Genomic DNA, 13,871 nt, shown 5'->3' with positions numbered 1-13,871 from the left:
ATGAGGGCTACTGACAGGCATTGTGCTCCATGTGTTTCACCTGGTTGGTGCTGAAGCACAGCATCACCAAAAGTCATGTATCACCTACCAACAGCTTCAACCCACATAATTACAGAAACTATGAAGTCTGAAAGACAAGTTGCTTGTGACAAACACACAGCAGGTGACACAGATACCAGCACATTTGGACTGGGTCTGCATCATGGGATGATCCGTATAGAGATGGAATCTGTATAGAGATGAAAACCAGTACAACCAGTTTTCAATTCCTGCAAGAAAGCACATTTTTTCCTTTATAGATTCTTGATAATTAACCTACTCAATGCTTTTTACTTGCATTGATCACATTTTATAGTATGATTAAATTTGTATGGAAGCAAACCAATTAGTTTTGTTTTACACTTATTGAATCCACTTTATGGTCAGACAAATTAACTCTCAGTTAGTTAGTTTGATTTATCTAGCAGCATAAAATAACAATCTGGACTCTCAGATAAACAGTTTTAAAAGAATTATCTTTTTTGTTATTTTTCCTACTTGGGAAAAACCATTAAACCTGGAGGCAAGTAGGAAGAAGAATCAAACACTCGTTGCAGACTGGCCCTGCCTGGAGATTTCAAAACTCAACATGCCTGTTTGCTTCCTGCCAAAGCCTCTGTTGAAAGGCATCACCATATTCTTTCTTTCTTTCGGTGTCTTTCAGAGACTGTCTCCTGGCAGAGAGGGAGTGCCAGCACAGTGACCCTGTCCTGAGGAGTGAGTGCCAGGCTGTTTCAGGAAGGTTACGCTACACACTGTTTGGGCACTGCATGTAGGCACAGGACCTACGGGTGTAGTGGGTGTCCAAGATGCTCCCTCAAGGAGCAACTGGAAATGCTGAGCCAAGGGTGTGTGCCCAGGGAAAATTACCAATGGGAGAGCTAGAGGAAGAGCTCAGGAAAGCAAGCAGCCTGGGCAACCCATCAAGCCCTGCAAGGGTGGAAACCTGCCCATAGATGTCCCTTCTCCCTCAGTCTCCACCTGGGCTCTGCCTGTCGTCTGCCCTTGGCCTGTCCTGAGGACAAGAGCTCCCACTGCTGTGGCAGGCAATGGATGGGATGGCCCTTCTCAGAAGTGTGTGTAACAGGGGTGAACCTTGCTGTACCCCCCACATAGCTCTCAGAACATCATTCTTTCTACTGCTGTGTCACTACAGAGATGTGTGTCAGGATGGGGCACAGGCCATGGCTGATGGCTGCCCTTTGGAAGTGGTCTGCTGCAAGGCTGTCCCCTCTCTCTTTGTCACTTGGGCAGGGCACGCAGCTTGCAAAAAATGATTGCCAGTGCTGGGGATGTGTTCCTCTGCACTAGAGCAGACCTTTTGCAGGTCAGCACCAGAGATAGGTCTCTGAGCTTGGTCTTCCTCCTGTGTAAGCATTCCTTAGCCTGAGGCTCAGCAACCCTCTTATGTATAGCAGGGCCCATCAGAAGAGAAGGTTTTTACTGGCAGCATGACACTGCCATTGACACAAGGACAAATGGGCCAAGGAAGCTTCCTGGCACCTGGGCAGCTCTGAAGCCCAACCTCATTTGAATTTGGCAGCTACAAGTCAAAAGAATTTGTTCCCAGTTACTAAATGAGATTTAGTTAATAAGTTGGCACATGTGAGCAAGCTGCCAGTTGTTCCCATGCAATGCAATAAATGAACAGATGAAAGCTTATTATTTTACAAGAAGGAGCTGTTTTGTTACACAATGTTATGTGCAGGAGAAATGTTATTTTTTTGGCAGGCAGTGGCCATGTTTGGTGATCATTCATTTCATGGATCTTCACATGGCAGTCAGAATGCTGCCAAGTCTGCTGAACCGTGCAGGGGAGCCCCTTCCTGACAGCTCCATCACCACCAGACCCTCCCACCTCCTCAGCTCCTCAGGCATGGGGAGCTCCTGTCACCGATGCAAGCCCAAATACATCTACTCAATTTCTGCATTTCTGTTCTGTATGTAAGAAGCTTTAATTGTTTCCAAAACAGCCTAGTTTCAGACACCTTCAGCACTCAGCGAAGCACAGCAACACAGGTGCCATAAAACACACGGTGCTGGATCACTTCTACAGCCTTCCACCAGCAAACATGAGATTCATGTGCTGATCATGGCCAAGACACAGTCAACATAGCCAGTACTTATGGAAACAGAAGGCATGTTGCATTTGAGTAAGATGAACGGCTAACTCCAGGAACACAGAACACCCTCATGGATCACAGCAAAAGGGAAAAAGTACCAGGAAGGACAGGAAGGAAAAGTCCCTCTTTCCCCAGCTGAGGCTCACAGCCCATTAGAGCTGCCGCTTAGGGAGAATCTGACACTCAGGATAATGTTGACTGCCCTGTTCACAGACACAGCTCCATAAGCTGGGGGTAGCTGGACACAGGCCAGGTTGGCTGCAGGGATGGGGACAAGCACAGTGCCTGTGCCATGCAGGGACAGGGCTCCGGTCTAGAGGCTGGGGACAGGGCAGTCTGGTCCTCATCTCCTGTGGGCAGATAGAAGCAGAGCCCAGGCCAGGAGGGTCTCTGCAGTGACACTGGTGGTGATGCAACAGCCCTGCTTTCGTGTCAGATGGGAGAGAATGGGCAGCACCTCCCAGAGAAACATAGGATCTTTCTTTAAGAGCTGTGGCTACAAAATCACTTCTCTGCAACTGAAGTGATTCAGGACATGCATCTCTGATGGTGAAGGGCTGCAGCAGGAACAGCTCAAAGCCCTGACCTGGAGGAGGCTCCTGCAGGCACAATGCTCTCAGAGGAGGCAGTGCAGAGTCTGAGGGACACTGCATCCCCCCCACCTCAGAAGACCCCCTTCCAGGGCAGGGAACCCACTTCACTGAAGAAACTGAACTCACAACTGCTATGATATATCCAATTTTGCTTTTTAACATTTGCTTTTCTTTTTCTCCTGTCTTTGGTATTTCATTTCTTTCTGGAACAATAACAAGAGCAGATAAGCATTCTTTAATCTGCTCCCAGGGAAAGGTGGAATCCTGATTGCTTGTGCTGCCTCTTTTGGTCAAGCATTTTTATCCTGACTTGCTATGGGAAAAGGTCGTGCTCTTCAGGCACCTGCTTTTGTCTTTCTGTGAGCTGAAGGGTTTTTCCCAAAGTGAGTACTGAAATGCTTCAATGATCTTTAAAAAAATGTTGTGCAGATTTTGTGAGACTTCAGGCTGCAGTAAAAGCAAAATTTAACATGTGGGATGTCATTTTTTTACAGAGTTAAGCAAAAGGCTACTGGAGCTGTCAGAGTTTAAGCTTCAACCTTTATGTTTACAAAGCAAAAAGGGCAATTAGGTGTAGAAAAATAAATTTTTTTCAGGACTCTGTCAGTGGTTGTGGTTTGTAGTCAGACTGCTGAATGACAGGATAGTTTAATGCCATAGGCAGAGACTCAGTGTAAAGCAGCCCTGACATTTCTTTGATGCTAAGCAGTGTACCCTAATAAAGATGTTCTTTGAAGTCACTCTCTCTTGCCTGGCACGTAGACATTGCAGAGCATTCCCAATGCAACAGGACTGGGACTGCCTGCATGTTCCAGGCCTCCCATGCCTGGCATTCTGCTTCCTTCCTTGCTTCAGGTACCTCCTCCACACCTCCATCCACTGAACCTTAGGAAGAAAGTTTTGGAATAAATCAAAGATAAAGCTAATAGGCAAGTTCTGTGCTTTCCCCTCCCAGCTATTTCACGAAGCCTGTTTTTACCAAGGTGTTGATGACAGAAAACCTCATGGTCCTGCGAGCAAAGTCCATGAACGAGCACGGCCCAGCATGTGGCAAGGACACCTGCCCAAACTTGCAGCCAGTAGCAGTCATCCAAGCACCTGCACAAACAGCTGAAGAAAGACTTGCTTTCTCAGTAGATTAAGTGAACTCCTCTTGGCTCTTTCCTCTGCACCCTGTCAGTCAGTTTTGAGCCCGTGGCCAGGTCAGCACAGCTGCCTGTGAAGGCAGGGCATGGACTGCAGATAGCAGCTCCCCAGTGCCAGCTGTGAGGTGCTGGCTGCCATTCAGGGAAGGACTACAATCCCTTCCCATTCCCTTCCTAACATCCTCCCATTCTTCACATATTTCTTCTCTCTGCAAAGACCAAAATGCAAAAAGAGAGATGAACAGAAGTGGGGGAAGGCACTGGAAGCCCATCTCCTCCGCAGTGTGAAGTGACAGCAGATGGCAGAGGTGCTGCTCTATGGCAGATGAAGAATGTGTCAAAGGCAGTCATTACATCAGCCTGCCTGGCTGCCTTAGCTCCCAGCTGCCAGCACCCGTTGGACTTGGAGCTCCCTGGGACACAGCACATCCTTGAGCCTCCTCCCTCAAAGCTACAGACACAGGCACTGGAACAGCCTGCAAGGCAGCTCCTCGACCCCTCAGGAAGGATGCATCGGTGCAGGGTCAATCCACAGCCCTGCAGCACAGATTTGCTTGGAGCTGCCTGGGTGTGAAATGTTCCTCACGTGCTCAGCAAAGTAACATTGTTCCCTTCACCATTTCCTACGCTGAGCATCGGTGACTCAAGCCAAGCATGGCTTTTGGCACAGCTCCACGCACAGCTCCACACACAGCTTCATGCTGAGCACACAGGGCCGGGAGGGAGCAGAGCCAGATGTGGACAGAAGACCATGGTCCTACCTCAGAACTGGAGCAGGGCATCCCAGAGTGAAAACTTAATTAATTATAACACTAAGCACTGCCGTGATGCCCTTACATTTACAAAGCACTGGGTAAACATTAACTAATAATTCTACTGTACTTAGCAATTATATAGTTCTTTATATTTTCCAGATCCTGTGCAAACATTAGCTAATTAATCTACTTAATTATTTCCATGTTTTATCATCCAGAGCACTGCACACTGGCAGCATAAGGAGGAGGCATTAGCAGGGATAGTTGCAAGCACATTCAGCTTTAAGGGGCCTGACACATTTTGGGGAGATGTCTCAAGATGGTGCCAGCAGTCCTGGACAGTCCTGCTGCCACAGCATGTCCAAGAAAAGTACACAAGTCAAAACTAAAGAAATACAAAGCTTTTTCCATCAGAAAGGTCCTGAAAGAACTGAGTCTGCCAATCAAATACTCTCCAAACAAAGATTAATGTGCACCCCCTCATGCAGAGCCACAGCTCTCTGTTTATTGCATTTTAACATTGTCAACAGCACTTGCCATGCTCTGCTGACCTCCACTATTTGGGATGGCATGTGAATTGATTGCAGTTGAAAGATTCTTACTGGAATAAAATGAGCTTCTCAATTACTGTCATCCAAATAAATCCCTGTATTCCAATGATCTCCACTGGGGAGCACTTCCAAAACCCCAAGTTCATGACTATACGTGTCTCCAGCTCACAAAATACAGGTAACTGTGTTGTCATCGCTGTTGAGGTACAGAACAGGAGAGACCAGGCAACACTCTATACAACACAGGGGATGGAGGCTGTAGAGACAATGTAGGGCCTACTGATGTGTCTGATAGATAAATGATAAACTCTCTAGCAAAGCAAGTTGTGATAATTTTTGATACCTTTGGTCTAACACAGTGCAGTAGATATGCATGAAGTATTAATGGGATGATGAACAGGTGAACCAGATGAACCTGCCTTTCCTCAGACATGGTACAGTAACTTAGGAACTAGTTGTTTCTTTATCATGCTTCTTTATGGCACTGTCACACAGGCACATATGCACAATCATTGAAAAATATAATTTGGCCAGAAGAAAACATTGTTTCTATATAAAGAAAGGGGTGTCTGACACAAATGAGCTCCAAATCTTCTCCAGAATTATCCTGAAGAGGCTACACATACACATTTGCTTCTGATGAGACACGTCCTGTACTGCAACAGAGGTAATGTTATGTCTTTCATTAGCTGTGGAGAGTACACATACTCTTTCTAAATACACAAACCAGCAGAGCATTGCAGTGGCAATATCTACCATCAAACAGCATCCTCAGGGGGAAAGGAAAATGGTGAGGTTCCCTCTTTAATTCAAGATGTCCTTGATGTACTCACTGGGAAGTGATCTGATATCAGGACTCTTCCAGTCTTCCAGAAAGGGATTTCCTTTGTTCATTGTGCATGATGGAGAAAACTAAGTGCAATATTATGTGGTGTCATAAAAGTGATTGATAATATTGAAAATGAGGCATATTCCTGTGACAAAGGGAATGGCAACAATTTGCTACAAGTCTGGTAGCAAAGACATTGATGGCTATGAGAAGTTGCCAGGAGAAGAAAGAAGAGCATCAGATTAACTGGCTGCATGTCATGATGGATGAGACATGTTTGGCCAGCAGTTTGGAAAAGTTTTATCTTCCTAAAGATTTCATTGCTTAGGAGCAACCAGTGCCTTTCAGAGGCAAATTTCTGTTTAGACAGTGTATCTAGGAAAAACCTTCTAAACACACCATCACATAATCCATACACACACACACACACACACCCCTGCCACCCCAGGTTTGATGGTATGCTGCCAGGACATTACATCCTCTGAACAGAGGTGCTGCCTCTTCTCCCATGTCCCCTTTTACACTTGATCTTGCCCAAGTCAGCCAAAGCACATTTATCTTGCACCGGTTTTGATGTCCATCTCTCCCCCTCACTCTGTCTGCAGTGTCTCTTGGAGAGGGAAATGATCAAGGACTCAGTATGCAGAGCAAGAGTGGAGAAGCCATTGACATGAAGGTGGAATGCACCAAATATTGTTTTCTTATCACATTTCCTGTGAATTCCACATTTCTTACACATTGGTTCATATTTTGTGTACACTGAAGAGTTTCCTTGGCTTGCCTGCAATAATGCTGCACTGAATTCAGAATCTGTATGGTACATGAATGATTTAGACTGCTCATTCCAGTGTCTTGCCCTACATTTGTCAGTGGTGGCTAACACTCCATTTCACTTTGCTCTCAGCTGACATTTCCCCAAAGAGAATGGCACACAAACTCCTGGCTGAAGGCTCTACTGCACGTTTATCCACTACTGCAGGCACTGGGTTTGTTGAGGTGATCCTCACCAATCATTGCCTCTCAGACAGACACTCCAGGAGATGAATAACAAGCCAAGGAAGCAAAGCATGTGTCTTGCAATTCAAATGTGATCCCATTTTCTGACCGTCTGCATCTGCCTGGATCACTGAATCACGTTCTCCTGTGTCTCAGATTGTTTTGCTGCAGATGAGGTCACCCCCCACCAGCTGCTGCACAAAGTGGTACACCATTGCTGCTTCTTTCTGAGTAGTGTTTTCTGTGATGAAAGGCTACTCTCTCCTTGAAAATATTCTGGGGTGGGGAACAGGCTCCTGAGCACCACAAAGCTGACCTCTATAGGCTACTAGACCAAGCATCCAGTGTACTCCATAATCAGTGTATTATATCTCCATTCAATAGGAAAATATTTTTAATAGTCCTGTTCTCACTTGAAGCCTGCCAGCATGCATGCCCCTTTCTCCCAAAGCCTGCCCAAGAGGGCTGGCCCTCCCTCCCTGCAGGTTACAGATGGTGGTGCCACCCTGCCCTGGCAGCCTGGCTCTTTCAACACCAGCCCTCCAGGACCAGTGGAAGTCTCATTGTGACACGGAGGAGATCCACATGCAGCACAGCCATGGTAACCTTGAGGCCCCACGGAGAGCCGGAGTTGCTCTGACACTTGCGGTGAGGGGAAGAGAGCAAGCATCTGCTGGAAGCACTGACTCCAGTCTGGGTACATCCCTGAGCGTGCTGTGCCAAGGACAGGCCTGGGCACATGTCCAGACTGGAGCAACAGCCACTCTCTATACTGGCTTTAGTTTGAAGGGACCATGTGCCATAACCATCATATAAATCATGGAAAGTCACCTCAGATGAAGGTGAAATGCTCCCAGGTCCATAGGATGAGCTGTGTGTCCAGCATGGAGTCTCTGGCTCGCCTGTGAAGCTGTCACGGACCAAAGAAGGAAATCCTTCCTTGTCAGAGTTGCTTTTTTAATATGCTCTTCTGTTCAGTCGTGATTAATTCAGCTTCATGTCTATGTCTCTTGCAAATTAATTGGCAGAAAAATGGAAACCATTAAAAACATTAGTTTCTTCCATGTTCCCCTGAAGCAAAACACTGCAATACTGTCCAAGCCTGCTGTGCTCCTACTGAGCAGGACTTGCAAGCCTTAGGGTGGAGTCCTGGATGGTAACCACTGTGGCAAACCTATCCATGACCTGCCAGGCACCATGAGAGAAGCTACAGCAGCAGTGTTACAATTTAAGTTGGTTTCTTCCCTGTGGATCTCCGGGGACTGCACTTCCTTTGCCTGCTTTGTACTTGACAGAAAAGCTCATGCCTGTGAAAGGCAAGTACCTCGCCCATAGATCTGGCAATTATTTACAATTACATTAACAAATAGATCAAGCAGACTGCATAATAGACATAATATTTCATTTTTTATTATAATCTATTAAAGATAGATTCTCTCAAGTTGCTGTAATAGAAGAAAGATTTCTGAAAAGCTGATTTAAATACTACTCACAAGGACAAACATCAGGTATTCAGCTGTTTCTGTGTACCTGAAAAGATTTTTCTTCTGACTGATAAAGTGAACACTGCCTATGGGCACTGGTAATTGGAGTTCTGATAGAGTTGACATTGGCATTATAACACTAATTAATAACTAGTTTTTAAATTTGAATTAATTAGAGGACTATACATCTGGGGTTAATAAAAAAAACAGCCAAAGCCCTTAAATGTTTATGAAATATTTACCCGTGCTTGAACTTGCACACCACAGCCTGATTCTGAAGAACAGCAAGTATTCACTAACATACTGGCTCTGCCCCACAGGCGACAGCAGAGCTGTTCCCAGAGCAGCATTCGACCCAAGCAGATGAGCACCCAGGAGCCCAACTCCTCCAACAGCTGCTTTCATATTCATTCCTGGGGAACTGGGACATGGGAACTCTGCAGAAGGGAGCAAATGGGGTGAGGGAGAGCTGGGACAAGGAACCAGGTAGCCGTGCCACAGACCCCCCCAGAGCATCTCAGCACTGCCCTCGCCAGAGTAGGAAAAAGCACTCAGGACACAGGAAAAGTGAACAGATTTTGTTTCTCCAGGAAAGACCTAAGAGGAAATTTTAACCAGCAAATGTAAACAGATGACAAAACTGATGCTGACATGTCCAAACAGCAGTGCAGAGCAGCAGAAACCACTGAAGCCTCTGCTCCCTGACATGCACAGCCTTCCTTACAGCAGCATTCCCACCATCCTATGCCACTTTCCCCCCAGAGTCCTCTCACATTGGGTGAAGATGCTGTACAAATCTGCAAGGAGGAGATAAGGAGCAAGCAATAGGATGGCTCCAAGTGGCAGCACTGCTCAGTCCCACCCTAAAATACCAGGACAGATGAGCCACGTTTTGCACACCAAGGACGTCCAGCAAAGGAGAGGATCTGTGTTGGGGAGAGGGTCACTATCTAAATGAGGACAAAGCCAAAGGAGGAAGACAGACATCCAGTGCTTCTCTGTCTCTGCTCAGTTGAAAGCAGGGAGATTTTCAAGATCCACCATGGCCCCTTGGTGACATCAAATCAGAGAGGGAGGCAAGCAAGGGACAAACAGACACTCTTTCCCAAGGCCGCCTGAGCCTGCAATTGCAGCCAGATACAATCAGCATGAGATTTGAAGGGTTCCACATGTCCTCTACCATAAGCAGCACCAGCATGAGCAACAGCTGTGACATGCCACAGCAGAAAATGACTACATGGTCTAAGGGACAAAGGCCAGACACCTGCCAAGGACCAGTGCTCACAGCAGCCTGATTTCAGCATCACTCCACAGATGAATCTACCACACCATCCCCCGACTGCCTGGACCAGCGCCCTACAAACCTGCACAGTCCTGCAGCCCCACTGCTGGCTCAGGCAGCAAGCCCAGGGTTAAATCCATCTCAGCAACTGCTTCCTGCCCTCTGCTGGTGGGGCATCCCCTCCACGCATGCTAGGTACAAGGCTGAGCACGTGGATGCGAGATAAGCGTGGTGCTGCGCCTGCTGCTCTTGGGGGAGTCAGGGGTGAATCGTAACTTCATCAGCCTACAAGGAAAAGAACCAATTATCTGGCAATTGTATGCGGTCCATTTCAGTGAGAGGCTCATAACCTAACCAGCCCTTGTAGTCAGGGGGAATAAAATATATGCTGACATCAGTACACAGAGGTTCCCATTGGAAGCCACTTTCACTGCAGTGTCGTGAATCTTTTCAGAAGCAGCTTGAAAAGATTCACTTAGTGTATCAATCTTCCTGGGGAGCAGGGCTGATGGTCGCTGTACATAATAATACTTAAGCCAATTCACATCTACTGTTAGTGGCTGTCTACAAGTCCTGGCCCTAATCAGTGCATTAAATACAAACATATGACTAATAACACTGGAAGGGCCTCTCCAGGGGCAGTGAAATCCTCTGCCTTGGCCACTATCAGCTCTTCAGGCTTCTTCTATAGTGGCACAATCTCCCCCTGGCTCCAAGAGGGAGAATGGAAAACCATAACTCTTCTCTTTGTTCAGGTGACACATTTTTTATGAGCCAAATTCTTTACTTTAGGTTTTGATGGTGATTCTGTGACTTTATGTTTGTAATGATACATGATGTAATGATATGTTTGTAATGTTTGTAATAATACAGCTTGTATGCTGTAATGACAGCACTTCTCTGAAGCAGAAGCAGAGCCCATAACTGCTGCTGCCTTAGTCAGCTTGTGCTGAAGGGGAAGAAGCTGCCCCATTGCAGCCCCCTGAAACAACCTGCCCCCTGCTGGGGTATTGTGGGTGCCCAGCTCTCCACCATGACAACTCCCCTCGGGCAGCCAGCCTGGACACGTGGACCCACAGTCTCCCACTCTGATGCCATAATGACCCCAGCAGCTCTAAGTTGGACAGCAGCTCATGGAGCAGATGACTCGGAGCTCTCTGGCTCAGGACCTCCCATGCAGTCAGGATTTCTTGCACAGTATTTCTACTGTCATACCTGTTATCACCCATAACAATTGGGGGTGGCACATAGGCAAGGATGGAATAACCTTAAATCCCACATCTTCTGCAGAAAGCATCTGATGCACCCTTACCACACATCCATGTGCTCCAATACTGCTGGGAGCACTCACTCAATGTGCAGGAAAATCTCTCTAGAAGCAGCATAATGCTGTTGCAGACTTCCTATATAATTGACTTTTGTGTGTCTTTTCCTTCTTTTTGATTCTTGTGGGGTTTTTAACAAGTAGTAAAACACCTTAAAACTTCCCCTTTCATCATTACACAAGCAAAATCTGACTGTTAATCCCCTGCTTATCCCCTGTGTACATACACCTCTGGTTATTGCAGCTGTGGGAGTTCCCAATTCAATCAATGAAGTAACCAAGCACCTAGTTTGTGCTGCCAGAGGAATGTAGTATTTGAGAGAGAACACAGTATTCCCCCTTACTTACCTTGGTGTGTACTTTACTGCTAGCTCACCGGTACACCCTGCACTTGGGGCCACTGAGGAGGTAACACAGAACACTCCAGGTGAGGCAGCACCCGACCATGTGGTGAGATAGATTCGGGGGATGCTGCCATCACTTGTCACAGGTTTGTAGGAATGAAGTGTCATCCTACATCAAAGCCTTGTGAGTGATTTCCCGTGAAGAAAGGGGATAGAGAAGAAAGCATCTTACAAAGCAGATCATGGCTGCCTTCACCTTCCCCACCTCTGTATGACTGAGGTGCAGCTCCTGATACACTCGCTGTGCCCTGATTGTGTGGGCAGCAGCTCTGAGCTGGGAGCCTCTGTGCCATCCTCCGTAACAAGCACACTGAGGGTAGGAGAGTCCAGGAGGGGTGTCCAGGCCAGACTAGGTCCAAATCCAGTGTTAAGAGCCCCCTATATGTTGTTTTCTGCAGCAGCTGAATCACAGATGGTGCTTCATTAAGCTTGAGATTCATCAGCCATTGTTAGTCTTTCACACAGTAACAAAATAGTATTTTAAAGAAAATAGACATCAGAAGAAAGCAATTCCACTGGCTGTTGGGTCTGCCATCCCCCACCAAAGCCTGGCAGCCTGCCTACTGCCAGGTCTGATAGGCAGGCAGAGATGGGAAAACCCCGCATGGCTCTTTTTATTGTGATAGCCCTATATGAAGCTGCAAACATATCTGTCACCTTCCCGCACATTGTTTACCAGTTCTCCTCACCATTCCCCAAACAATATTTTCTAGCGACTGTAATTCAATACTTCACACCCTAGAGCTGTAGCATCAGCCCAGAGAGCAGCATGATGAATGTATTGTGTTCCTTCAGGGCTTGGGAACTGGTTTGTGCTGTTCCAGCTGTTAATTATCCCTCTGCTTTTTGCTATTCTCATCCCAGCTGTGCCTCTGTATTTATCATATGGGTCTACATGCACTACAAACATCCTTACTCTTTAAAGTATAAGGAGTAATTTATCCCTTTTGTGCAACAACAGGCAGCTCAGGGAACCAAATGGCAAAACTCGATCAATAAGGCACTCACTAGATTAGAGGCACCAAGGCTCAGACCTCAAAGTGCTTGTTTAGAAGAAATGCGAGAGAATGCACTGAAAATGTTAAGCACAGACACAATTTCTATCCCTCTGCCTTCCCCAGCCTGCATCCCAGAGACATCCTCACACTAATCACTGCTGAGGACACCATCCTGAGCCAGGCCATGCTGCTCACTGGGAAGAGCTGCTCCTGCTCTCCCACCCGTGGCAGCACTGTCTTTCCAAGCAGCCAGGGCACAGGACAATGCCCAGGCAGCATCCCCACTTTGCTGAGAAGCAGTACACCAGTCTCCATCTGCTCAGCCCCCAGCACCTGCTCAGCACAGAGCACAGCTCTCAGGTGGTTGTTACCCTGTTCTCACCCAGAGAGCTGCAGCCATTCCCCAGAACACTTCTACTCACTCCAGAGTGCCACCACGGCTCACTCACTCACACAAACCTTTTGTTAGCATGGAGTATGAATGTTGAAGGCTGCACACATTCACTTTCAAAGCATGCAATCCAGAGGACCAACCAGCAATATTGACAGATAAGTTACAGGTGCCAACACCTGTCCTTCATATGTTTCTAAGCAGTTTATCTTAGTCCTTTATCCATCCTGTACTACACCCTCCTTTTCTCACCACTCCAGTACTGCTGCAGGGCTTTCTCACGCCTGTGCTGAAATCTTGTTCTTTGCTTATAATGACAGCTTGGATTTCTTACAAAACCTGCAGCCTTATGAAACAGCCATGATATACCCAACTCAGGATCCCTGGCAGGATTGCTCTCCTGCTTTCCACCAGCGGCCAAGAGGCTTCCTCCCACGGAGGTACCACACGTCTCATTCCGTACAAAAGCGAGGGGTAGTTGCTGACCACAAAGACATCTTGGCTCTAAGGACCTCTTACAGGTAATTAAGACTGGTAATTAAGACCCATGCTTCCACTTCTTGGAAGTGGAATACAACACATAATAACATTTTGGACATATTTTTAATAGAAATTTCAGGTCTTGTTTGTAATGTGATATTTATCTTCTATTAGAAAACAAACAGAAAAGCCTGAAAATCGTTGCCTATATTACAAATTACTTTACTGTTGGTTTTATTACCTTCTCCATTAAGCTGTCACAATCTGTGCCCCTTCCCATTCTTGTGATGACCAGCCACTGAAATCCATCATGTTTCCCATGTGATTTATACAGGACCCTTGTTATAACTTTATTCACCAGGAAGATAATTATAGGTTATATTATTAAGGCTGCTCAGTTGCCCTGGGCATAATGCATCAGAAAGGTTAAAATATTGACAAGCAATAAAGTATCTATTATAATTAAACCAGTGCCAG

The 13,871-nt window shown here is 46.6% G+C and overlaps 1 long non-coding RNA gene across 3 annotated transcripts in view; it reads right to left on the bottom strand.

The window, feature by feature from the left end:
- LOC146430524 (uncharacterized) overlaps positions 1-13,871 on the bottom strand; it is a 133,563-nt gene that overhangs the window by 75,374 nt on the left and 44,318 nt on the right. Inside the window, exon 1 of one of the 3 annotated variants that reach the window (XR_014855024.1) lies at positions 11,470-11,660. The exons of the other annotated variants lie outside the window; for them this stretch is intronic. This is a non-coding gene — a long non-coding RNA (uncharacterized LOC146430524). Of the gene's footprint in view, positions 1-11,469; positions 11,661-13,871 lie in introns of those variants that run through there. 3 annotated transcript variants of the gene reach the window in all.

This window comes from Lichenostomus cassidix, chromosome 14, assembly GCF_008360975.1.
Source record: "Lichenostomus cassidix isolate B80296 chromosome 14, HeHo_3.0, whole genome shotgun sequence".
NCBI lineage: Eukaryota > Metazoa > Chordata > Aves > Passeriformes > Meliphagidae > Lichenostomus > Lichenostomus cassidix.
This window is presented reverse-complemented; position numbering and strand designations above follow the sequence as displayed.